This window comes from Sapajus apella, unplaced genomic scaffold, assembly GCF_009761245.1.
Source record: "Sapajus apella isolate SASKATOON/1434 unplaced genomic scaffold, GSC_monkey_1.0 scaffold94, whole genome shotgun sequence".
NCBI classification, from domain to species: domain Eukaryota; kingdom Metazoa; phylum Chordata; class Mammalia; order Primates; family Cebidae; genus Sapajus; species Sapajus apella.
In genome coordinates, this window is record NW_022437034.1 from 1883057 (window position 1) to 1907232 (window position 24176).

A 24176-nucleotide genomic window follows, 5' to 3' on the forward strand; every position below is an offset into this window, starting at 1 on the left:
TGGGTTGGTGGTAGAGAGCTGTGCCTTTGGGCCTCTCCTGTGTCGCCTGCCTCTGTTTCTTGGGCCTGCTGTACAGGGAAGTACTAATAATGTTGGGCTGATGGGACAGTTTGGGGTAATCAGACCTCACATTTAAGCCTAGATGCATGTGAGCAATCCCTGAATGTCTGTTTTAATAGGGCATCGCCTGATACCTGGAAAGCTGGCTTGTTTGATTGAAGATAAGGTGGAATAGTGGCGTTATTGAAATCTGCTTGTAGTGGCTCTTAATCCCACTTCTTGTAGGAGCTAGGAACTTGGCACAGAGATATGCTTTGCTCAGTTCACGCAGATGCTCTCAACATGCACATGGTCCTGACTGCTAAGAGGCTGGGCCTTTGAATTGGGCACCTCCAGGCTGCTGTGGGCTGTGGGGCGGCTCTGTTCTCCTCCCCACCCGCTTTTTCCCTATTTGAATCACAGCCTTTCTTTGTGCTGTGTGTGATGATGTCGTCTGGCCTTCATGGAGAAGGAACTGGATTGTAAACACAGGAGCAAACTCGAGGCGCAGATCGTAGGGTACTGCTTGCTTGTGTATCACTTCTTGGGAATCTTGGGGTCTCACTCCGTAGTCCATGTTTGGGGGTAGTGGGTGGGAGCCATGGAAGCACACGGGCTCGCTGGCTGCCTGCCCCCTACCTTGGCTCATTCTGGCCCTCTCCAGCTGCTGTTTCTTCTTTTTTTTGAGTTGGGGCCTTGCTCTGTTGCCCAGGGTGGAGTACAGTGGCGTGATCGCAGTTCACTGCAACCTTGAACTCCCAGGCTCAAGCGATCCTCCTGTCTCAGCCTCTCAAAATGTTGGACTTACAGTCATGAGTGACCACTCGTGGCCACTTTCTGGCCCCTAAACAAGAGGTGCTTACTGTAGAACTGTTTCCTTAGTGTCCTCACCCGTAAGTGGGTCTGTGAGCAGCGCAGCTTAGGCCACAGTCTGGGCTCTGCGGACACTGATGTCTGTAGTGGGACATGCTGCGCTGACTTCTCTCCAGATCCTCTTTTCCTCTGTCTGCCTTTCGTGTTGCTTTCCACAGTGGCCTGTGTGAGCCTTAGGACCAGTTCCCCTTTTGGGATGCTGCTTCCTTCTAAGCTCACAGCTGAGGGCGGCGGTGGCTGCCTGGACCGTCTGTTCAGCCCTCACCACACACTTCCTTCCTCCGAGTCTGGCCTGTCTCAGTTGGCAGCAACCCCACGCCTCTAGGTGTTCAGGCCAAACACTGCAAAGTTGTCCATGGTTTCTCTCTCTCTCTCTATTTTTGTTTTGTTTTTTTTGAGATGGAGTCTTGCTCTGTCGCCCAGGCTGGAGTGCAATGGCACGATCTTGGCTCACCGCAACCTCTGCCTCCTGGGTTCAAGCGATTCTCCTGCCTCAGCTTCCCAAGTAGCTGGGATTACAGGCACACACTACCACGCCCAGCTAATTTTTGTGTTTTTAGTAGAAAAGGGGTTTTACCATGTTAGTCAAGCTGGTCTTGAACTCCTGACCTTGTGATCCTCCTGCCTTGGCCTCCCAAAGTGCTGGGATTACAGGTGTGAGCAACCGCGCCCGGCCTTCTTTCTCTCACACTTCAGAAAAGACATGCCAGGAGAGGCACTGGCCTCACCTTCAGCATGGATGCAGGATGAGCTGTGTCCTTACCTGTCCTCCACCACTGGCCCCGCCTCCAGCATCACCTGCACTGTTGCAGTAGCCACCTGATGTTTCTGCTGGTTTCTGCCCTTGTCCTCAACCAACTCTTCTAACACAGCAGCTAGCAGACCTTGTCAGAACTTAAAACTCAGGGCAGAGCACTTCTCTGTCCCAAGCTCCCCAGGGGTTCCCTGTATCCTCACAGTGAAAGCCAGTGTCCTTACTATGGCTTCCAGGACACTGCCATCCAATACCCAGCCGCATGCTCACCTTACTGCAGCCCCACGGGCCAGCTCACGGCTCTTTCAACACTCTAGGAGTACCCCACCACAGGACTTTTGCACAGGCTAGCCCCGCGGCCTGGGATGCTTTTCCTCCAGAGAGCCACGTGGCTGCCCTGTCACTTTGTTCAGGTCTTGACTGTCATGTGCGGCCTCCCCTGAATCCCTTGTCTAAAATTTCACCTCTTCCCTGCATCTCCTTATATACTATTTTACTAATTTATATAGTTTTTTTCTGTGTCTCTTGCTAGCATGTGTGAGGCAGGGATTTCTGTACTTCTGGCTCCTAGAACAGTGCCTCACACATAGGTGGCATCCCAGAAATGTTTGTAGGATGGCTGCATGAAGAGAGAATGCATGAGCCCATTTTATACATGAGAAAATGACCCTCAGAAAGGTGGACTGGAACCTGGTCTCTCCACTCCCTGCCCAGGGCTCTCTGGCTGAGCCATAGTTGCCACCTCCTCTTCCCCATATCCCTGACTCCAGAAAAGCCATGTGAAGCTTGTGGGGTTTTTTGTTTTGTTTTGTTTTGGGTTTTTTTTTTTTTTTTTGGAGACAGAGTTTCGCTCTTGTTACCCAGGCTGGAGTGCAATGGCGCGATCTCGGCTCACCGCAACCTCCGCCTCCTGGGTTCAAGCAATTCTCCTGCCTCAGCCTCCTGAGTAGCTGGGACTACAGGCACGCACCACCGTGCCCAGCTAATTTTTTGTATTTTTAGTAGAGACGGGGTTTCACCATGTTGACCAGGATGGTCTCGATCTCTTGACCTCGTGATCCACCCGCCTCGGCCTCCAAAAGTGCTGGGATTACAGGCGTGAGCCACCGCGCCCGGCTGTTTTGTTTTTTTTGAGATGGAGACTCGCTCTGTCACCAGGCTGGAGTGCAATGGCATAATCTCGGCTCACTCTGCCTCCTGGGTTCAAGTGATTCTTCTGCCTCATCCTCCCCATTAGCTGGGACTATAGGTGCATGCCACCACGCCTGGCTAATTTTGTATTTTTTTAATAGAGACGGGGTTTCACCATGTTGGCCAGGATGGTCTCAATCTCCTGACCTCGTGATCCGTCCGCCTCGGCCTCCCAAAATGCTGAGATTATAGGCATGAGCCACCGCGCCCGGCTGTCGTTTTGAGTGTTCAACGCTCTCTTAGATGTTCCCCTTGTCATCAGAGTAATGATAGAACTGGCAGCTACCCCTGGGCATTTGCATGGAAAGATGATAAGAGCCTGCTCCCGTGGGCGAGGGCTTGCTCTGTGTGAGGCACTAGGCTTAGCCGGTTAGAGGGATTTCTCAGTTAAACCTCACAGTGTCCTGAGGAAGGAGACTGGTCATTTCCCCCATTCTGCAGACAGGGAAGTGGGGAGATTTTATATGGGCAGAAATGAGAAAGACTGGTAACATCTTGAACCAGGCAGATATGGGGAGACTGGCTTTCTTAAGCAGTAAGCAGCGTTAGTTGCTGTGTAAAATGCAGCAACCTTTTGGAAAGGTAATTTGGCAGCATCTCTAAAAGTTGTTTAAGTGCACATGTCCTTTATCTCAGCCTCCCAAATTCTGGTAACCTGTCCTAAAGAAGTACGCTATCAGGATGCAAGACTGTGTGCGTGAGGACTTTGCGGCAGTGAACCGGAGACTGCCTGTCTCCTTTCAGTTCTGTGTTCTTCCCATTGCAGGCCATCTGCACCTGCCGTTCAGTCTGCTGCCGGGCGCATGTCTTCACATGTCCGCCGCCTTTCTGTCTTCATGCGTCACACAGGCCTTCCGTGACTGTCATATCTAAAATATGCCCTTTTCCTGTCTTTCCCATCTTCTCGCTCAGACTCTCAGCCTCTTGTAGTCCACATCACAATGTATACAGTGTAGCATAATCGTGTCCCCTGGTGGACTTCCTCCCTCCCTGCCCCCCTCCCTCCCTCTCTTTCTCTTGTTGGAAGGTCTGCTCCTTGAGGGTCCAGGTCTGTGCCTGTTGGGTTGACAGGGTCAATACTTCTCAGGTGTTTGTTGAATGGGTAGTGATGCAATGAAATAGCATGCCACTGTGAAGCAGACAGGGCTGGAATTACCTGGATTGGCTGGGAGGGGTGTTTGTGTTGTCCTGTTAAGGGCAAAAGCTTGTTGCACGAGGAAGCTTAAGAGGTGAGCTTGGGTGGCGATGGGAAGGGTATAAGCGTTTTCTGTATAGACCTTTGACTTGTGACAAAGAGTACAAGGTACTTTTGTAATAAATCAGGTAGGCCAGGTGTGGTAAGCTCACACGTGCAATCCCAGCACTGTGGGAGGCTGAGGGAAGAGGATCTCTGAGGTCCAGGAGTTTGAGTGCAGCCTGGGCAGCATAGTGAGATCCTTGTCTCTACAAAAATTAAAATAGAATCAGCCAGCTGTGATAGTGTGTGCCTATAGTCCCCCAGATACTTGGGAGGTTGAGATGGGAGGATCGCTTGCGTCTGGGAGGTCGAGGCTGCAGTGAGTCATGATTGCACCACTGCCCTCCAGCCTGGGCAACAGAGAGAGACCCTGTCTCACAACAACAACAACAACAATAAAACCCGGTTAACCAACAAACAAAATTTAAAAAAGGGAAAGAAGAGGGGAGTATCCGGACTTGAACTCTAGTCTTTCTGACTCCCAGCCCATGTTCTTACCCACAATCCAACCCTTGCCATGTTTCCACACACAGCGTCTTAGTAGCCTCACTGTAGCCCTCAGGGGAAGGTAGAATATGAGTTACTAGCCATTTCTATCTTAGTTTGTCAGTTGAGATATAATTTCCAGATAGCGAATCCAGGCATAGCTTGGTGAGTTGCTACAGTTGTATCACCTGTGTCTCCCCTACCCAGATCACCGTGTAGAACATTTCCAGTGCCCCAGAGGTTCCCTGGTGCCCTTTCCTGGTCATTTCCCCCACCTTCCCACCCTGCAGGTGGTCCCTCTTCTGACGGCCTTCCCAAGGATCAGTCCTGCCTGTTCTTGAACTTCGTACATGTGGACTAACATAGTATGAGCTGCTTTTTCTTTTTAGATGAGGTTTTGCTCTTGTTGCCCAGGCTGGAGTGCAGTGGCAAGATCTTGGCTCACTGCAACGTCCACCTCCCGGGTTCAAGTGATTCTCCTGTCTCAGCCTCCTGAGTAGCGGGGATTATAGGCACTTGCCACTATGCCCAGCTAATTTTTGGTATTTTTAGTAGAGATGGGGTTTTACCATGTTGGCCAGGCTGGTCTTGAATTCCTGACCTCAGGTGATCCGCCTGCTTGGGCCTCCCAAAGTGCTGAGATTACAGGCATGAGCCACTGAGCCCTGCTGAGCTGTTTTTTTTTTTTTTGTATCTTTCATTCCACATCAGCCGTGAGGGAGTCACCCACGCAGGTATCAGTGGTTTGTTCCTTTCATTGCTAAGTAGGGTTCCATCACAGGGACAATTTGCTGATTATTTTTCTTATTGTTGGGCTTTTGCCATGTTTCCACTTTTGGTGCTTGTGGATAAAGCTACTGTGAATATTTTTGTGTCTTTTGATGAACATGAACACCTCCTTCTCTAGGACGTAGAGCCAGGAGTGAACTGCTGGGTGCTGGGATAAATCCTCCTTTCACCAAGAGGTAGAGTGGGGAGGTTTCAGAGGGTCTGAGAGAGGAAGAGGCTTGCTCAGGGTCACATGGTCACTCAATTAGCCTATCTAACCCTCTTCCTCTCTTTACCTTTCAGTTTTTCCAGCCTCCTACCCCCAGCTGCAGCTTCGTGGGAGAGTGGTCAGGCTGGAGTTGGGGGTGGGGGTTTCTGGAGGAGTCTCATTTCACAGGGTGTGCCCACGAAGTAGCAGTCTTCTCTGCCTTCCTTCCTCGCCTCCTTCCTCATCCCGGGCTCCAGAGAGAACGGCCAGACTGCAGCTTGCCCTGCGTGGTGGTTGGTGCTGGGAGAGATGAGGAGGCCTTGCTGTTTGTTGGATGTTGGTGCTGTGGGCTGGCCAGGCACAGACCCCGATGGGCACATAGGGGCTGTACTGGCATCTTGAGCCTGGGATGGTGCACACACGTAAATGAAGATCTGAGCATGGCCCTGCACACACCGTCCACTCACCTGTGCTCCTGACGGATGCAGGTGTGCACAGCTGCCTCTCTCAGACCCAGCCCTTCTGGGGCCGGTGCACACCTGGCCCAGCGGCCACCAACTCCCCGACCTGAGGCAGCATTTGGATCATTCCTCAGCACCCATCACACAGCTCTGCCAACTGTGCCAGCCCCCTGGGTGACAGTGCCTTTAGCTCTTTCCATATCTGCTCCATCTGTCCATCCTGAGCTCTGCAGGGGTGGAGGCAGAAATGAACATAGGCATTAAAAACATTTTTAAATGAGGCCTTAGTGTTTTTTTTTTTTTTTTTTTTTTTTTTTTTTTTACCATGGTAGAATATACATAACATAGAATTTACCATTTTGGTCATTTAAAACTGTATAATTTAATGTCATTAAGAACATTCACATTGTTGTTCACCTACCACCACCATCCAGCTCCAGCACTTTTTCTTCCTTTCAAACCGAAACTCCGTACCCACTAAAGGCTAACTCCCACTCCCTCTCCTCCGGCCCCTGGCGTCTACTATTCTACTTCCTGCCTGTGAATTTGACCAAGATGTCTCATGTAAGTGGAATTCACATTATTTCTTCTTTTGTGTCTGGCTTATTTAAACATATAATGTCTTCAAGGTTCATCCATATTGTAGCATGCGTCAGAATTAGTTTCTTTTAAAAAATGTTAGAATTTATTTTATTTTTCTTTTCTTTTTTTTTTTTTTTTGAGACGGAGTTTCATTCTTGTTACCCAGGCTGGAGTGCAATGGTGCGATCTCGGCTCACCGCAGCCTCTGCCTCCTGGGTTCAGGCAATTCTCCTGCCTCAGCCTCCTGAGTAGCTGGGATTACAGGCACGCACCACCATGCCCAGCTAATTTTTTGTATTTTTAGTAGAGACGGGGTTTCACCATGTTGACCCGGATGGTCTTGATCTCTTGACCTCGTGATCCACCCGCCTCGGCCTCCCAAAGTGCTGGGATTACAGGCGTGAGCCACCGTGCCCGGCCTGGCTAATCTTTAAAATTATTTTTTGTAGAGATGAGATTTTGTTATATTGCCCAGGCTGGTATCAGACTCTTGGCTTAAGCAATCCTCTTGCCTCAGCCTCCCAAAATGTTGAGATAATAAGCATGAGCCACCATGACTGGCCTGTTTTTTTTTTTTTTTTTTTTTTAGGCTATAATCATTCTTTTGAGCATATTTGAAAGGTATATCACATCTTTGGGATTGAGTGAGGGAGTCAGGTTGATGGTGAGAGTGGCAATAAAAATATATAGCATTTATTGTGTTTACCAGCTACTAATGCTTTCCTTACATTGTCTCATGTAATCCTTACCACATCCCTATGAAGAAGGTATCAACATCATCCTTATTTTACAGATAAGGGAACTAGGCTCAGAGAAGTTCAGTAACTTAGCCAAGGTCACACAGCAAGTCATGGGCCAGCTAGGTTTGGATGCCAGTTCTGTCTGGCTGTACGGCCAGTGCTCTGTGTTCCTGACCCCGGCTCAGGCTCTGGCCCTTCCTTCAATACCAGCCTTAGAGTTATTTCTTCAAATCCTTCTTGTCACCTCTCTGGTCTGAGTGTGAAGCTCATTGGTGCCACGGTATGGGCCCCTCCTCCCAGCCCAGGTCCCCTTCCTGGGCCCTAGCTTCTTCTGAAAGCCTCTTTATGCAGCAGCCTCTGGGCCAGGCAGGAGTGTCTGCAGGGACCCAGACATTCGGAGCCCGCAGTGTGAGGCTGGCAGGGGCAGCCTGGCCTGGGCGGCCACATGGCAGGATGTCCCTCTTGGTAGGACTTTCCCTGAAAAAAAAAAAAAAAAAAAAAAAAAAAAAACAGCTACCAGGACTTCAGGATGGAAGGGACCGATAAACAGGAAGAGGGAGAAACTTAAAAATATTTGTCTTCCTCTCCCGTGGCCTGGCATTTTTTCCCTGCCCCTCCCTCTGCCACTGGAGGTTTGAGGTGGTGGAGCCTTTGCTCCCCTGCCTGAAGCCTCCCGGGGCCTGGAGAGCCACAGGTGGCAGGTGCAGGTTTCAGTGTCATGGTTTTTGTTTTGCCTGATGGGCTGGTGTGAGCCTACGCATTCGGGGCCAGACAGCCTGAGTTTGAATCTTTGCTCCACTGTTTCTTTGCCGTGGGCTCTAGGCCAAGTCACTCAGCCTCCTGGTGCACCAGAATGGCCACGATCTGTAGCCACAGGGCTATTTGGAGAGAGAACACAGCAGTGACTACTTGGCACTCCCCAGCTGTGGCACTCAGGCCTGTACAGGGGTTTTCTCAGTCCTCATGGCCTCAGAGGTGGGTGTATTCATTTGACAGATGTCAAAGTATAGAGAGGTGGGGTGCTTCAGTCAGGGACATCACGCTGGTCGTGGCGGAGCTGAGGCTGGAGCCCAGGCAGTCTGCACTCAATCCCCTGCTCCCTTGTTGGTCTGGCGTGTGGTACAGACCTTGGCATACAGTACTGTTGGTACTGTGAACTTCTTTTGTAGTTTGGTTGGGGTTGATGGGCTGGCAGTGTGAGCTTTGGGCCCCAGAAATCCCAGAGTGATACCCACCCCCTTGCTCAGGTGCTTCCCCTTGTTGCCTCCTCCATGCAGCCCCCCTAGGGACATAGGCAGTGGTTGTGCCTCTTTCCCATTGCCCTGGCTGGGCGGCACACCACATCCTGCAGAGCAGGACCTAAGATCCTTGCATGGTCCCCAGGGATTGGGGTTTGGCCTACCCCACCTCGTCGTATATTCTGGCCTTGCAAGCACCTTTATTCTTCCCACAGTACTGCACAGAAAGCAACTCCCTCTCCATGCTGCTTCCTCTGTCCAGAGTACACTTCCACCCCCTTCCCGTCTGCCAAATGTTCCTCATCCTTTAAGGCCCAGCTCAGTTGCATCCTCTTTCAGGAAGCCTTCCCAGAGTTCCTGACCATCAGTAAACATCTCCCTCCGCTGTGTAACTTAGTATAATGGGAAAGGTGCTGGAGTCCCCGTGCTTGTCAGCCTCTCTGAGCCTCAGTTTCCTCATCTGTGGATTGGGGATAACAGGGGTAGGGGAGAGGAGAAAGCTTGGACTCTTGCTCTGGCTTGTGTGGAGTTGGCTGGAGCTGGTGCAATATGGCCCTCTTAGGGTTAAGTTCCTCCCATGCCAGGGGCGGAAGTGAAGAGGACAATGTGTGAAATGAAGTCACTTCCCTGCCGGGGGTCTGCCGTGTGCCTGGCCTTCCGCAGCTAATCCTGTTTCCTCCTTGGCCTCTGTATGCCCACCCATTCCCGGCTCCCATGACCCCACAGGCCACCAGCAGGTGGGGGCTCCTGATGGAATGTTGGCCTGTCATTCATCCGGCGAGGTCATTTCCTGTCTGGATAAGCCATCCCACCTTTCCTGCCACCCAGGGAGGCTACGTGAGGTCAAGTGCAATGCCCAGCCTGCTGCTTTTACTCCTGGAGATGCTGAGGCGCGGGGAGGGGAGAGGACTTCCTGGTGTCAAGACTCTGGACCACACTCCAATTGCGGGGAGGACTGTGTGGACCAGGGTGTCTCTCCTGGTTGTGTCTGGGGAAGCCAGGCCTCACAGGCCTGCTGCATGAGGTGACGAAGTTTCTCAGCCTCCCCGGGCCTCTGTGTCTTCTGTGGAACCTGGGGGATCCTGGGTGTAAGAGCCACCCTGAGAACTGGCCTGGACTGGCCAGGATATCGTGGCTTCATTTAACCTTCACTGCCCTGCAGGAGAGCGAGGCTCAGAGATGGGGGCTAAGCCACAGGCTGGCGCTGGGGTGTATGCAGCTCCTCCTGACTCCACTGGCCAGTTTTCCCATGGGAAGGTATTGAGCGTCCCAGCAGTGGCACCTTGGGAGAGTCCTCACCCTGTGGGGTCAGGGTCTCTTAGGCTGTGAAGTTGATGCAGAACCATGGTTGCTGGTGTCAGTGGCCACCGTGTAGTTCTTTTTTGTCTTTCTTTTTTTCCTCTAAATAGTGTAGTTTTACTGTAGGAAAATGAGAGAAAATAAAGATATCCAGGAAGATGAGAAAAATCATCTGTGATCCCATTTTCCAGCGATAACCACGGTTCACCATTGATGTTTTGAGAATAATTCTTCTAGACATTTTTCCTCTGAGTGAGTGTGTGTGTGTGTTTGTGTGTGTGTGTGCCTACCTATATTGATACACATTTGTATACAAGAGGCCTCCCCCTTTTTAACGGAACAAAACTCTAAAATACTGTGGTGCCTTTCTTTTAAACAATGTACAGTGGATATTTTCCTACAGCAGTAAATAAGCTGCTACTTCATTCTTTTGAAATTTTAAAATTGAAGTTTAACATCCATAAAAGGGACAAGTGCAGTGGCTCATGCCTGTAATCCCAGTGCCCTGGGAGACTGAGACAGGAGGATTACTTGAGGCCAGGAGTTCAAGAACAGCCTGGGCAACATAGTGAGACCCCCTATCTCTACAAAAAATAATAAAAAAAATTAGCTTGGCAAGGTGGTGCATGTCTGTAGCCCCAGCTACTCAGGAGGCTGAGGTGGGAGGATTGGTTGAGCCCAGGATTTGGAGGCTGCAGTGAGCTATGATTGTTCCACTGCACTCCAGCCTGGGCGACAGTCAGACCCTGTCTCTGAAAACAAACAGAGATACTTCCATAGAAAAGTGTACACATCACAGGTATACAGCTGGATGAATGTGCATAGTGAGCATGCCCTTGGGAGCCTCACCCAGGTTGAACAGTAGAATTCTACCAGCACCCCAGACTCCTGTATCCCATCACCACCGTCTTGCTGCTCCCAGTAGAACTTCTTGCCTGACTTTGAACATCATAGACTAGTTTTGTCTGTTTTTGAGTTTTAGATAAATGGAATCATGTAGCATTTGCTTATGTTGGTTTTTTTCATTCCACGTCCTATTAAGGGTGTTCATCTGCTGCTCCATCCATTTTCATGACCTTAATGGTGTCCACGATCCATTCAGCTTCAACCATTGCTGATGTGAAAGATATTTCTGATCTTTTGCTAATACCAACAAAACTGTACTGGATACCTTTGTGGCCGTATCTTTCCTTGTTTTCTTTGGATACATTGCTAGAAGGATTGCAGGGTCAAAGCGTCTGCAGGACAGTTTTGTTGATATCAGTGAAAGACCAGAAATATCTTCCACATTCACAGTGGTTGAAGTCGAATGTATCATGGATGTCATTATGTAATCATGAAAATGGATGAAGTGGTGGATGAGTATCCCTAACAGGATATGGGGTGAAAGAAGCCAACATAAGCGAATATTGCATGGTTTCATTGATCTAAAAAAGTCATTTTAAAGATATTTTAGAATTATGGCTGGTTTACATCCTGCCAGGTGCTCAGGAGAGAGCCCATCCCCCAGTGCCCATGCCCACATGGGCGTTTCCACCCTGGTTCACCTCTGATGTGATGATGGGCACTGCCTGGTTCTCATGATTTCTGGGTTTTCTGTTACAAGTTAGATTGAACATTGTGTCTCATGTTCATCGGCCATTTGTGCTTCTTCTCTTTCCATTTTGCTTGTTATTTTTCATCTGTTTTATTTACAAGATGTACTTCTTTTCCCATTTGTTTGAAAAAACCAAATCTGTATGTTGAAAGACACATAATAGGCCAGACACAGTGGCTCATGCCTGTAATCCCAGCACTTTGGGAGGCCGAGGTGGGCAGATCACCCAAGGTCAGGAGTTCAAGACCAGCCTGGCCAACGTGGCGAAACCCCATCTGTACTAAAAACACAAAAATTAGCCTGGCATGGTGGCGGGCACCTGTAATCCTACTTACTCAGGAGGCTGAGCCCGGGAGGCAGAGGTGGAGGCTGCAGTGAGCTGATATCATGCCACTGCACTCCAGCCTGAGTGACAGAGCAAGACTCTGTCTCAGAAGAAAAAAAAGAATGACAAATAATAAAAATACATTGAAAATATTTTTATCCAGTTTGTCATTTGCCTTTTAACTTTGTCGGTTTTTTTTTTTCTGTATTGATCAAAAGCTGATCATTTTTTTATGCAATCTGATCTAGCCATCTTTAACTGTATGTGTTCTGCCTCCAGAATTTTGTGTAGAAAGTTCTTTTCTGCCCCAAGATTATGTAAATATTTACTTACATTCTCTTCTTTCATGTCTGCGGTTTCCCTTGTATCATGTCTTCTTTTATCCTTCGGCACTTCCTTTGGGAGCGTAATGTAAGATGAGGGGCAGCTGTTGAGAGCATGCCCTGGGAAGCCCGGCTGCCTGGCTTTGAGCCCTGCTCAGCCACCTGTGCACCCTTGGGGCAAGTTACCCAGACTTTCTGGGGCTCAGTGTCCTGCACCTGCAAATTGGGAGCAAGGCAAAGGTTATGAAGGTGAAATCAAACTGTTCGTAAATGTATTCTCAGGATGCCTTTACACTTAAACACTGATGACTTTAAGAGCTTTTGTTTGTGTGGCATATATATATAGTTACCACACTGGGAATTAAAACTGAATATATATATATTTTTATTTATTTATTATTTATTAAAGTTCTGGGGTACGTGTGCAGATTGTGCAGGTTTGTTACATAGGTATACACGTGCCATGGTAGCGGTTTGCTGCATCCATTGCGCCGTCATTTACATTAGATATTTCTCCTAATGCTATCCCTCTCCAATCCCCCAAAACTGAATATATTTGTAAAAACACATATTTTGGCCGGGCACAGGGGCTTATGCCTGTAATCCCAGTACTTCGGGAGGCCAAGGTGGGTGGTTCATCTGAGGTCAGGAATTCGAGACCAGCCTGGCCAACATGGTGAAACCCCATCTCTACTAAAAATACAAAATTAGGCGGGCTTGATGGTGCATGCCGGTGATCCCAGTTACTCAGGAGGCTGAGGCAGGAAAATTGCTTGGAAGCGTAGGTTGCAGTGAGCCGAGATCGCGCCCCTGCACTCCAGCCTGGGCAACAGAGCAAGACTTCATCTCAGAAAATAAACAACAACAAAAAAACACATATTTATAAATTCATTTATAATGACAAACCTATTATATGTCAACATAAATAAAATCGACTACTTTTCCTGGAAAATAACCTATATGTTCGAAGACAAAAAAAATTTGAATGGGAAGAATGGCATTTTGCCTTACAGATTTGTGAGCCTCTTTTGTGTCTGGCTTAATAAAAGACAAATTCTCTAATCTGCCTCTGCATTCAGTCTATTGCAATACATTGTTTTGACTGAAGCATGGTGAAGAGAATTGGCTTCACCATAGATATGTATTGTGAAAGGGAGGAATATTTTATTAGCTTTTAGATATTTTCCTTTGATCTCAAGTAAAAATTTGACAGGTGGTTGATTTGTAAAGTTAGTTGAAATGTGGAATCTGAAAGCACGTTAATGAACGTTTTGTACCTCATTACAGAAAAGCCCTGTTACGGGATTTTGTAATATGAGGCATCTGTCTCTCGGAAAATAATTGGCCTGGTGTGTTAACACAGATCTTCCAAATGTGGATATGTTTCATGTCAACATTTTAAAAAAGTCACATCTGTTACTATCATCACACCTATTATCAGAAAAATATTTCTGTTTTCAGCAGCTTTTGAATTCACAGTGGCTGACACAGGCTTTCCAAAATTCTAATTTTCCCTTGAAGGCTCCAAGCTCCAGCTTTATTATTGGCAACAAGTTCAGTCAGTTGTTTTCTTTGATGGGACAGGATCACTTTACTCATTTTGTAAAAATGTCTTGCAAATACCCAAATCTGAAAACCCCCCCTGTGTCTGTTGATCATTCTCTCAAGTAAAAAGGTGCTCCCGGCCGGGGGCAGTGGCTCATGTCTGTAGTCCCAGCACCTTGGGAGGTTGAGGCGGGTGGATTGCTTGAGCCCAGGAGTTGGAGACCATTCTGGACAACATTGTCAAACCCCATAGCTACCAAAAATTTAAAAATTAGCCAGGCATGGTGGCATACACCTGTAGTCCTAGCTGTTTGGGAGGCTGAGGTGGGACGATGGCTTGAGCCCGGGTTGAGGCTGTGGTGAACCGTGATCATGCCATTGCATTCCAGCCTGGGTGACAAAGCAAGACCCCATCTCAAAAAAAAAAAAAAAAAAAAAAAAGATATTCCCTGGGCCACAGGTTGAGTCAGCTCCAACTCAGAAGAGCTCCGTGTGGTCTCTAGACCCCTGTCCTTCTTGGGCCTTATGCACACGTCCCATTTTATGACATGGGATGTTAAATGGACATGTAACCAAAGGCTGAGATTCAGTGAAACTAATCCTTTTTACTGCCTCATCATGGACCCTTATGTGACATGGGTGAATTTTCTTACTGTGTGTGCATGTCTCTGGGAACACAGTGAGACTGGCCCAGTTTGGGGCTCCTGCCTTGTTTCTACTGAGACTCTAGCAGTTTTACCCCCCATGGCTTTTGAGCCACCAAATGTCATTCCAGTGAAAGTCAGTGACGTCTTAGTGCTGCTGTGAGAATCCTGTTGACCTCTGGACCCCTGGATGGAAGGTGCTGGGCCCTGGGGTCTGTGGAGCCTGCTTTCGGTACCGTAGGATTAGATGAGAGGCTGGCTGAGCCCACTGCCTGGCATGCTCTTGGAGTCCAGCACACATTACCTATTGCCATTATTATCCTTTCCCCCAGCGAACCTGAAAGGCACAACCTCGGGGAGTGGAGGTGGAAGCCATTGGGGTTAAGAATTCAGTGTTTGTGATTTCAAATCTGGTTCTTGGGAGTGAGTGAGGGGCCCAGGGGACTTCATAGGTGCCCCATTTTTCTTGCCCCTCTGAGTGGCAGGGAGGGCATGACTCATCGAGAGACCCAGGGGTCTTAGCCAGGCAAGTCTTCCTCATGGGTGGGATCTGCCTCTCAGAGAGGAGCCCCCTCAGAGTCACTCTGTCTTCCTTCTGACCTGAAAGTGCTCCCCTAGCTCTGGCCTCCATGTGTCCTCCTCCTTAGCCTTCTCACCTGGGGGTGGGAGGTGGTCAGTGGTCAGCACTGCCTGCCCTGTACTTTCTTTCAGGCAGTCAACACATGGTGGCCACTTATGGATCATCTGTTGTATTCTGGGACCTGGGCTAAAACCCCATCTGTGCTGTCTGGTTTATTCTCACAACACAGACACCTGCAAAGTTGATCCTTTAAAAAAATTATCTTTTTATTTTGTTTTATAGACAGGGTCTTGCTCTGTCGCCCAGGCTGGAGTGCAGTGTTGCGATCACAGCTCACTGCAGCCTTGACCTGGGCTCAAGTGATCCCCAGCTTATTCTCTCAAGTAGCTGAGACTGAAGGTGTGTACCACCATGCCAGGCTAATTTTTGTATTTTTAGTAGAGATGGGGTTTCGCCATGTTGCTCAGGCTGGTCTCTAACTCTTGCTCTCAAGCTAGCTGCCAGCTGTGGCCTCCCAAAGTGTTGGAAGCATAGATGCATACCACCATGCTGGCTAATTCTTAAATTTGTACGTTTTTGTGTGTGTGTATGTTATTTTGTGTTTGTAGAGATGAGGTCTTACCATCTTGCCCAGGCTGGCTTTTTATTGTTTTTTAAAAATTTTCTGGACCGGGTGCAGTGGCTCACACCTGTAATTCCAGCACTTTGGGAGGCTGAGGAGGGCGGATCATGAGGTCAAGAGATTAATACCATCCTGGCCAACATGGTGAAACCTCATCTCTACTAAGAAATACAAAAATTAGCTGGGTGTGGTGGTGCACACCTATAGTCCCAGCTACTCAGGAGGCTGAGGCAGGAGAATCACTTGAACCCGGAAGGTAGAGGTTGCAGTGAACCAAGATTGTGCCACTGCACTCCAGCCTGGTGACAGAGTGAGACTCTATCTAAAAAAAAAAATTTCCCAGTTTTGTTCATTCAAGTGGCTCCTTTGTGCCAAGGACAGGACAGGCCCTGAGGATGCCATTGAAGGCCAGCCCCAACTTCTGCCAGGTGGGTCCCCTGGGAGACCCTTGTGGTGGGAAGGGATGGAGGGGAGGTCAAGGAAGCCTCCCGGTGCAGAGAGTGGGCTGGGTAGGAAGGCTGAGCCAGTCAGGAAGAAGTAGAATGAGTAAGTGGGGGGCTGCTGTGTGGCCCTCAAACTTCCACTGCTCCACAGAAGAAACAGCAGCATCTGTTCCAGCGCTGGAGGAAAACTGGCTGGGCCAGACCGATTGAGACGTGGCCCAGCCTTGTTGTTTATGGAGCATGTCAAGAATCTTCAGAGGCAACATTTCTGCCATAAATAGACTGCAGAACACTCCCTCCCACCCTCAGGTCCAGTAAGATGCTCCTCAGCTTTCTACTTATTTATTTATTTTTGAGACTGAGTCTCACTCTGTTGCCCAGGCTGGAGTGCAATGGTGCAATCTTGGCTCACTGCACCCTCTGCTTCCCGGGTTCAAACAATTCTCGTACCTCAGCCATTTGAGTAGTTGGGATTAAAGGCGTGTGCCACCACGCCTGGCTAATTTTTGTATTTTTAGTAGAGACAGAGTTTCACCATTTTGCCCAGGCTGGTCTCGAACTCCTGACTTCAGATGATCCACCCGCCTTGGCCTCCCAAAGTCCTGGGATTACAGGTGAGAGCCACCATGCCCGGCTTCTTCTTCTTATTTTTGTTATTGATGTTGATTATTTGCCAACGCATGTTGATGGTGCCTGTTCTGTAGACTGTGAGGAGGTGCAGTGGCTGGAGCTGAGAGCACAGGAGTTGAGGGCAGCAGGTGGGAGGAGAGCTGGGCCAGCCCAGTGTATTCCTGGACTGCCCTGAGTGCTGCGCCCTGAGTCCAGCTGATATGCTTAATGTGGAATCTGCCTCCTTGGGAGCAGGGTTGTCCCTGGTCCTGGGTGGACATGCCCAGTGATGCGTATGAGCAGGGGGTGCCAGGATGAGCAAGGAGCAGGAGACCTCGGTCCCAACGCCAACACCTACTGTTCTTGTGACTGTGGGCAGGTCTCTGGCCACCCGTGGACCCCAGTTTCCTCCTTTATGAAATGAAAGAGTCAGACTTAGTTCTCAAAGGCATTCTGGCTCTCAACTCTAAGATGCACAAGGTGGGTTTCTACTCTGTACGGCGTGTGTGTGTGTGGGAACTGGGGGAATAGGCCCAGGGCAGGTGAAGGGCTGGTTTGAGCCCCGGCCCGGCCCTGGGTATAGACCTGGACATTTCATGTGCTCTGCACCCACAGTCGGGAACCCTGCAGCAAGGCAACTTCCTCTGTGTTTGTTCTGGAGCTGAGGCAGATGTTTCCTCAAACAGGCCACTTGGCCCCCTGCCATCCCCCAGAGTCGGACCCTATTTTTAGCTCCATTGTTAGTCACCCTGGGCATCTGGCTGCCAGGGGCGTGTGAGAGGCCATAGCTCTGGAAGGGGTACTCTCCGCCTGGGTCCTATGTGTTCTCTGCCTCCTGCGGTCCCTGTTCCAAGCTTCCTGATGTCCGTAGGGAAAGCTGGGGTAGCGTCAGCAGAGGAATAAGGGAGTGGCAGGTGGATGATGCAGGAGGAGCCCAGCTGCGGAACTGGAGGCTGGGCCCTGTCTTGTCTTGTAGCGAGCTCTCTGGCCTGTTTTTTCACCTGCTCAATGGGTCAGTTGCCCTGTGTGTCTCCCTTCCTCATAAGATTGTCCTGAAGTTCCAGTGAGATAGCCAATGTGAAATACACTTAGTAAAGTGACATTTGGAATCTACAACAATTGTGGGCTGGACCCTGTTAGTGGGGCTGCCCCACAGAAGGAACATCAGACTCAGAGTGGGGAGGTGAGGCATAGACTTAGGAAACTGCAGGGCACTGGGGTCAGGGCCAGGTTGGGTGGAGCATGGGCTGAGTGCTGGCTGGCTTGGAGCGGGAGGCCCTTTCATTTCCACTGGATGCTGATGGAGGTACTGAAGGGGGTGAGGGTGGGGCTGGCATGCCCGGTTATGGGACCTACAAGGGTGAGGGCAGGAAACGGCTTCATGTCCTGGGAGGGCCATGAGGGCCTTGAGCAGCCCTGGGGGGCAGCTCTGGAGCTTGTCTCCAGGAGGGCCCAGGGTGGGTCTGGGGGCAGGAGGTGCTGCAGCTTCTGAGCCTGCAGCCAGCACACCAGCTCTACTCCTGGCTGTTTGACACATAGAGCTTTCAGGAGATGTTGATTTTTGCACAAAGAATTCAGCTGCTGAAATGTTTGAAAACCACCCATCTCTCTCATTCAGGTGGAAATAGGCATGGGCTGCTCTGAATTCTTGGAAAGTCAGGGCTGGAGGAAAACTTCTAGAGGGCCTTTTTTCTGTTCAACACAACTGGGCAGCTGGGATCTGGATTTGCTTAAAATATTGGGAATGTGGGGGGCAAATTTGGGGTGTTGAGGGTGGATAAGGGGATACTTGAGTGCTGGGCAAAAGAGTTTAGAAGCCAAGGGTGGGTGGGATGGAGACAGATGCCCAGGGTCCAGGTCATGGTTCTCCCCAGCTCCTTGAAATGATGCTTCAGGTCCCTGCAAGGTTGCTGGAGGTTGGAAGTGGGGCTGAAGTGTGCTTTTTCACTGGCACTCTGGGCCTAGTCCCTCGTGGCAGCCAGGAGAGTGTCAGCAGGGCAGAGCCCTGGGTGAGGTCTCAGGACACTCTGAGTTTCTGCTGACTTTGAAATGTCCAAATGCCCAGCTTCCTAGAACTGAGCACATGAGCATGTCCAGATGCTCTTAACCCTATTCTCCCTGGGTCCCCCTCCCCAAGGCACTTGTCCCCAATATGTGGCTGCATGGAACCTGGAGGGACGGGAACTCAGGCTCTTTGGGATAAGAAGGCATTGCCTTTCCCGAGTTGACCAGCTCCTTCCTAATTGTTACACTCCCCTCCATCTGCTCCTTCCTGAAAGAACAGGGCAGGGTTCCTCCAATCCAGATAACACCTTCCCTCTTCCCAGGTACTTCCTTGGCTCAGAAGGCCCGCTAGAGGGAAAAGGAGAGACTCTGCCCTCCAGATGGAGAGACGCTTGTGGTCTTTTCTTTGCCATTTTGGAGCAGTAGAGGCCACGTCTCTATCTATGGGGTGGAACAAACATTTAGCAGCTTGGGACTTTCAAAATCTCTGCAGCTGACTCAGGAAAAGCTGCTTCACCATGCTGTCTCGCAGCTGGTGGTGCTCTGACGGTGTGCATCTCCTCAGCTATCCTGCAGGTCCTGGTGGTCAGGGATTATGTCTTCTGTGTTCTGTGAACTGCCCACCTGGCTCCTGGGTTCACAGGATCCTGGAGTCACTCTGCCCAAACATGGAGCTCCCAGTCCACAGTGTAGCCTGGCTTTCACCGGTAGGGAAACTTGACATTCTCCTGCAAGAGGAGAAAGAAATAAATTATCTCCTGTTCCCATGTGGCATGTGATCAGTGAGGGTCAAACCTAAATATAACTGAGTGCATTAGTCAGGATTAGATTTGGCTTCAAGTAATAGGAAAAGCCAAATAACTGTGGTTTACACAAGTTGAAAGTTTATTTCTCTGTCCTGTCTAAGCCCAGAGCTTTGCAGACCAGGTCTGGTATAGTTGCTCTACTCGACAGTTTCCCTGGGGAGCTTGATGTCCACCCCACCGTTCCCAGGCTGTGGCTTCATGGGCTTATGGTTCAAGTGGCTGTGAAACGTTAGTCATCGCATCTGTGTCCAGGCAGCAGGATTGAGGCAGGGTGGAAAGGGGTCTTATAAGGAAGGATTCCAGAACTTGGCATCTGATACTTACTCTTATATCCCTGTCTTAGTCCACTTTCTGCTGCTGTCACAGAATACCACAGACTGAGTAATTTATAATGAACAGAAATTTATTTGGCTCACGATTCTAGAGGCTGGGAAGTCTAAGAGCACAGCACTGGCATCTGCTTGGCATCTGGTGCAGGCCTTCTTGCTGTGTCCTCTTATGGCAGAAGGCGGAAGGACAAGTGAGCTTGTGAAACAGAAAACTCACTCCCCAAAGCCCCCTTTTAAAAGGTGTTGAACCCATCTATGAGGACAGAGCCCTCATGGCCTAATCATACCTCTTAAAGGCCTCTTAATACTATTGCAATGGCAATTAAATTCCAATATGAGTTTTGGTAGGGTCATTCAAACCATAGCAGTGCTGTTAGCCTGTTAGTCACATGGCCCCAGGTAGCTGCAAGGGAGCTGGGGAACGCAGTCTTGGCTCTGGGCGGCTGTGTGCTCAGCAGGCTGTCCCTGCTTCTGGGGGATGAGAGTGTTGTGAGCTTTTGATTAAATCTGGGCTATTCCCAGGCTGAAAAGCTGGACCAGAACTTCAGAGCTTGAGTCTCTCACAGGGAGATTTCCCAGTGGGGACATCAGTCCTGCCTTGGGATGAGAAAGCCACATGCTGTAGGCCAGGAAGGAGGAAGCAGGGGCTGAGCCCAAGGGAGAAAGGCTTTAGAGGTGCTAGAAGACAGCTCAGTGGCAGTGGTTAGAATTAGAGAGGCAGCGACCTCTTCTTAGCGTGGTCAGAGTATGCCAAGAAAGTGTGTCTGTGTCTGGGCTGCTGAGGCTCAAGGGCAAGGGCCAAGCTCATTCATAGGACAGTGGCCAAGAGGCTGGGGACTGAAAGGCTTGGGAAAATCGAGGAAGCTGTTTAGGTTATGGGGCACAAGTGAACACGGTACAACAGTGGGAGGGCCACCCCAGGACAGGGTTAGACCAGTAGCACCGTCCCCTTCTAGCTCTCGAGAGGCCAGGGCAGGGCCCAAGTGCAATGTGGAGGCCCAGCCTGGTGGGCTGCAGGGATCCCCGCCTGAATCCAGCCCCCACTCACCTCCTCCAGTGGCACCTTGGTGCACATTTTTTAATTCATTAAGAGAAACCGGAGATCTAGATTTTTATTTGAAATTCATTGATTTCAAAGTACAGGTGGTTAATTAGACTGGAAAATACAAAACTATGAGGGTCACACAGATTGCACCTGAGACCAACACCTTTTGGCATGTGGACCACAAGCCAACTCCCTCCAGCAAGGATGCATCCTCTGAGTCATCAGGGGCGGAACCAGGAGGAATCCATGGAGCACTTCTCATAAGACAGCTTAACACTTTTTTCAGTTTTATTTTTGAAAATTTATAACCCCAATTATCTTATTTGGAAAAATTTTAAACCTACAGACAAATTTAAAGAGTTCGCTGGGCGCGGTGGCTTATGCCTGTGATCTTACCACTTTGGGAGGCCGAGGTGGGTGGATCATTTGAGGTTAGGAGTTTGAGACCAGCCTGGCCAACATGGTGAAACCCCATCTCTACAAACAAAACAAAACAAAACAAAAAAACCCCAAAATTAGCCAGGAGTGGTGGCACATGCCTGTAATCCCAGCTACTCGGGAATCCAAGGCTGGAACTGCCTGAACCTGGGAGGCGGAGGTTTCAGTGAGCCAAGGTTACACCACTGCCCTCTAGCCTGGGCAACAGAGTGAGACTTCATCTCAAAAAAAAAAAAAAAAAAAAAAAAAGAAAGCATGCAGTAAGTAAACCCCTGTCTGCCAACACCAGGTAAGATTTGTTCCATTTACTTCTCTCTCTAAATCATATGATCGTCAACAGACATCAAGAGGCCTTAACCCCAAATGCTTCAGCGCGTATTTCCAAAGAACAAGGGCATTCTTCTTTGAGCCACAATCTGAGGATGTTAACTTATTTATCCAGCATATACTCCATTCTCTATTTTTCCCAGTTGTCCTCAAAAATGCTCATTATAGCCTTTCCCCGCTCCCCAATCCAAGATCCCATAGACAGAGGCTTTCTAACAGCAGAGCAGACCCACTTGGAGGCAGGCAACTATGGGTACTAGAAAAGGTCCTGAATTCCAGGAACCTGCAGGCCCGTGACGGCTGGCCCGTGACAGCTGGCCCGAACCTGGTGACCCAGGGACTGCTGCTGGCTGTGGGGCAGGCTCTTTCATCCTGAGAGCCCGCCTGCCAGGTGAGCTTAGAGGGAGGCTTGCCCCTGCTCTCTGAGGGCAGGGACTTGCCTATCCCTCCACAGCTTCTCCCAGCCCAGTGCGACCTGCATTTATGTCCCTGCACTCTGCCGGCCCTGGGTGCTGGCCTTCACGTGCCACAGCTCCTCTGCGGGCCATTGGTCATTCTCTCCACCTTTGTCCACTTCCTGCTTCATGCCCACCTTGACTTGTCATCCCAGTGTGTGGCAGCGATGAGGTCTCTTTCCTGCCAGGACTCAATGCTTCAAAGGCTCCCTAGGGATTGCAGGCTGAAGCTGAATTCAGGGCCGCCCCCCGAAGCCCCCCGCAGTGGCAGCCCCGCCTGCTGAGCAAAGGGCTGCATTTCTACACGTCCTCTAGCTTCTCTTTTTAACTTTTAAACTTTTTTTTTGTAGCTTAGAAAAATATAAAAACACTTAAGAAACATATAATTTAGAAGGTGAAGGTTTTCTATGATCCGAGTTTCTGTGATCCCAGACAGCTTTAATTTAGCTTCTAGATTGGACTCTTCCTTTTTCTTTTCTTTTTTTTTTTTTTTTGAGACAGAGTCTTGCTTTGTCGCCAGGCTGGAGTGCAGTGGTGCCATCTAAGCTCACTGCAACCTCCGCCTCCCGGCTTCCAGCGATTCTTCTGCCTCAGCCTCCCAAGTAGCTGGGACTACAGGCATGTGCCACCACGCCCAGCTAATTTTCTGTGTTTTTAGTAGAGACCGGGTTTCACCCTGTTAGCCAGGATGTCTCGATTTCTTGACCTTGTGATCTGCCCACCTCAGCCTCCCAAAGTGCTTGGATTACAGGCATGAGCCACAGTGCCTGGCTGGACTCTTCCTAGTTTTAAAGAGAAAGAGGCTGAGGGTCAGAGGTCATGAAGGGGCGGGTCTGTGGGACCCCCAAGAGATGAAGGAGTCAGGGCCAGGAACTTCTTCCTCCGTGAAGCCTGTCACCTAGGAGGTTCACGTCTTTGACTCTGCTCAGCTGTTGCCTCTTCTGTAAAGTGGGGATCGTAATTCTCGGCTCCCTTGAGAGTTGTAGCAAAGACACAAAAATCCAACCAAGCTGTACGAGTGGAATGATAGTCACGGGAACATGCACTGCAGTGGGCCGAGTGCGCCTGCCAGGAGGGCAGGGTTAAGGACCCGGGGCTGGAGGGGCACAGGGGTGCTTTGGGGTGGGTGGGGTGAGGGTTCTCTGGGTGAAGAGTTGTGACCTTTGCCCAACCTGGAAACTTACACAAATAACTACACTAAAAAGAAAATGTTCCTAGGGTAATCATGTTCATTGTAAGGTGTTTGGAAGCGATAGATGAGCAGAAAAGAAGAAATAAATACCACCCTGCAGAAGTAGACGACCCTTAGTCTTTAGTGCCTGCTTGTTGAGAACAAGCCTTGGCCCATCATCAGGGTGGGGAGGTAAAGAGATGGAGAGACCCTGTCCTACCCTCTCAGAGCAGATTTCATTCCAGTAGGAATTGTGTGTCCAGCCCCTGCTCTGAGCTGGGTACCTGGTACAGAGCCAAGAAGGACACAGGCATGACCTCTGCCAGGAACAGCGTGAAGTGCAAGAGATGGAGTGTTTCATTTTGTGATGTTTATACACAAAATGTGAGGTGGGGATCGAGAGGTGGGAGTGAGTGTACATCAGGGAGGGCTTCCTGGAGGAGTTGGGCGTTAACCTTTGAAGAGGGTCGGGGAGGAGGGCTGTCCAGGTGACAGGAGTGGGGTGGCAGCAGTGGGGAATGCTGAGACCTGCTCCTTGGTACTGGTTGCTCCCTCCTCTGTGAACCCTGAAAGCTGCGAATGTCTTCAGCACATTGCTCGTTTGTTCATCTCCTAAATATGTACTGAGCACCTCTGTGCCCTGGGAGCTGTTCTGGTGCAGGGCCCACAAGGACACATTAGGCTCCGTCCCTGCTCTAGTGGACTGGGGGAGGCTGGTGGTATCCACGTGATCTGTTAACCAGGTGATGAAGGAAATGAAAGGAGGTCATGGATGGAAAGGGACCGTGGGGTGGGCTGGGGGGTTACAGCATCGCTAGGGCCAGAGAGGCCTCTCTGAGGAGAGGATGTTCCAGGCAGGGGTGGCAGGTGCCAGGCCTCCATAGGCAGGAGGGGAAGAGTAAGGAGGACGTGACCGTGGCGGGAGTCATGCCAAGGGGAGGGTAAGGTTGGGGGGCAGACTGTCATTTTAGCATGATAGAAGGAAATACCATGATTGGATTTAGGTTTTTATTTTTATTTTTTATTTATTTATTTAT

At 49.8% G+C, this 24176-nt stretch overlaps 1 protein-coding gene across 4 annotated transcripts in view; it reads left to right on the forward strand.

The window, feature by feature from the left end:
* PALD1 (phosphatase domain containing paladin 1) overlaps positions 1-24176 on the forward strand; it is an 86646-nt gene that overhangs the window by 14923 nt on the left and 47547 nt on the right. The window contains exon 1 of one of the 4 annotated variants that reach the window (XM_032256244.1): positions 6464-6581. The exons of the other annotated variants lie outside the window; for them this stretch is intronic. The gene's annotated coding sequence lies outside the window, so the exon portion shown is untranslated. Of the gene's footprint in view, positions 1-6463; positions 6582-24176 lie in introns of those variants that run through there. 4 annotated transcript variants of the gene reach the window in all.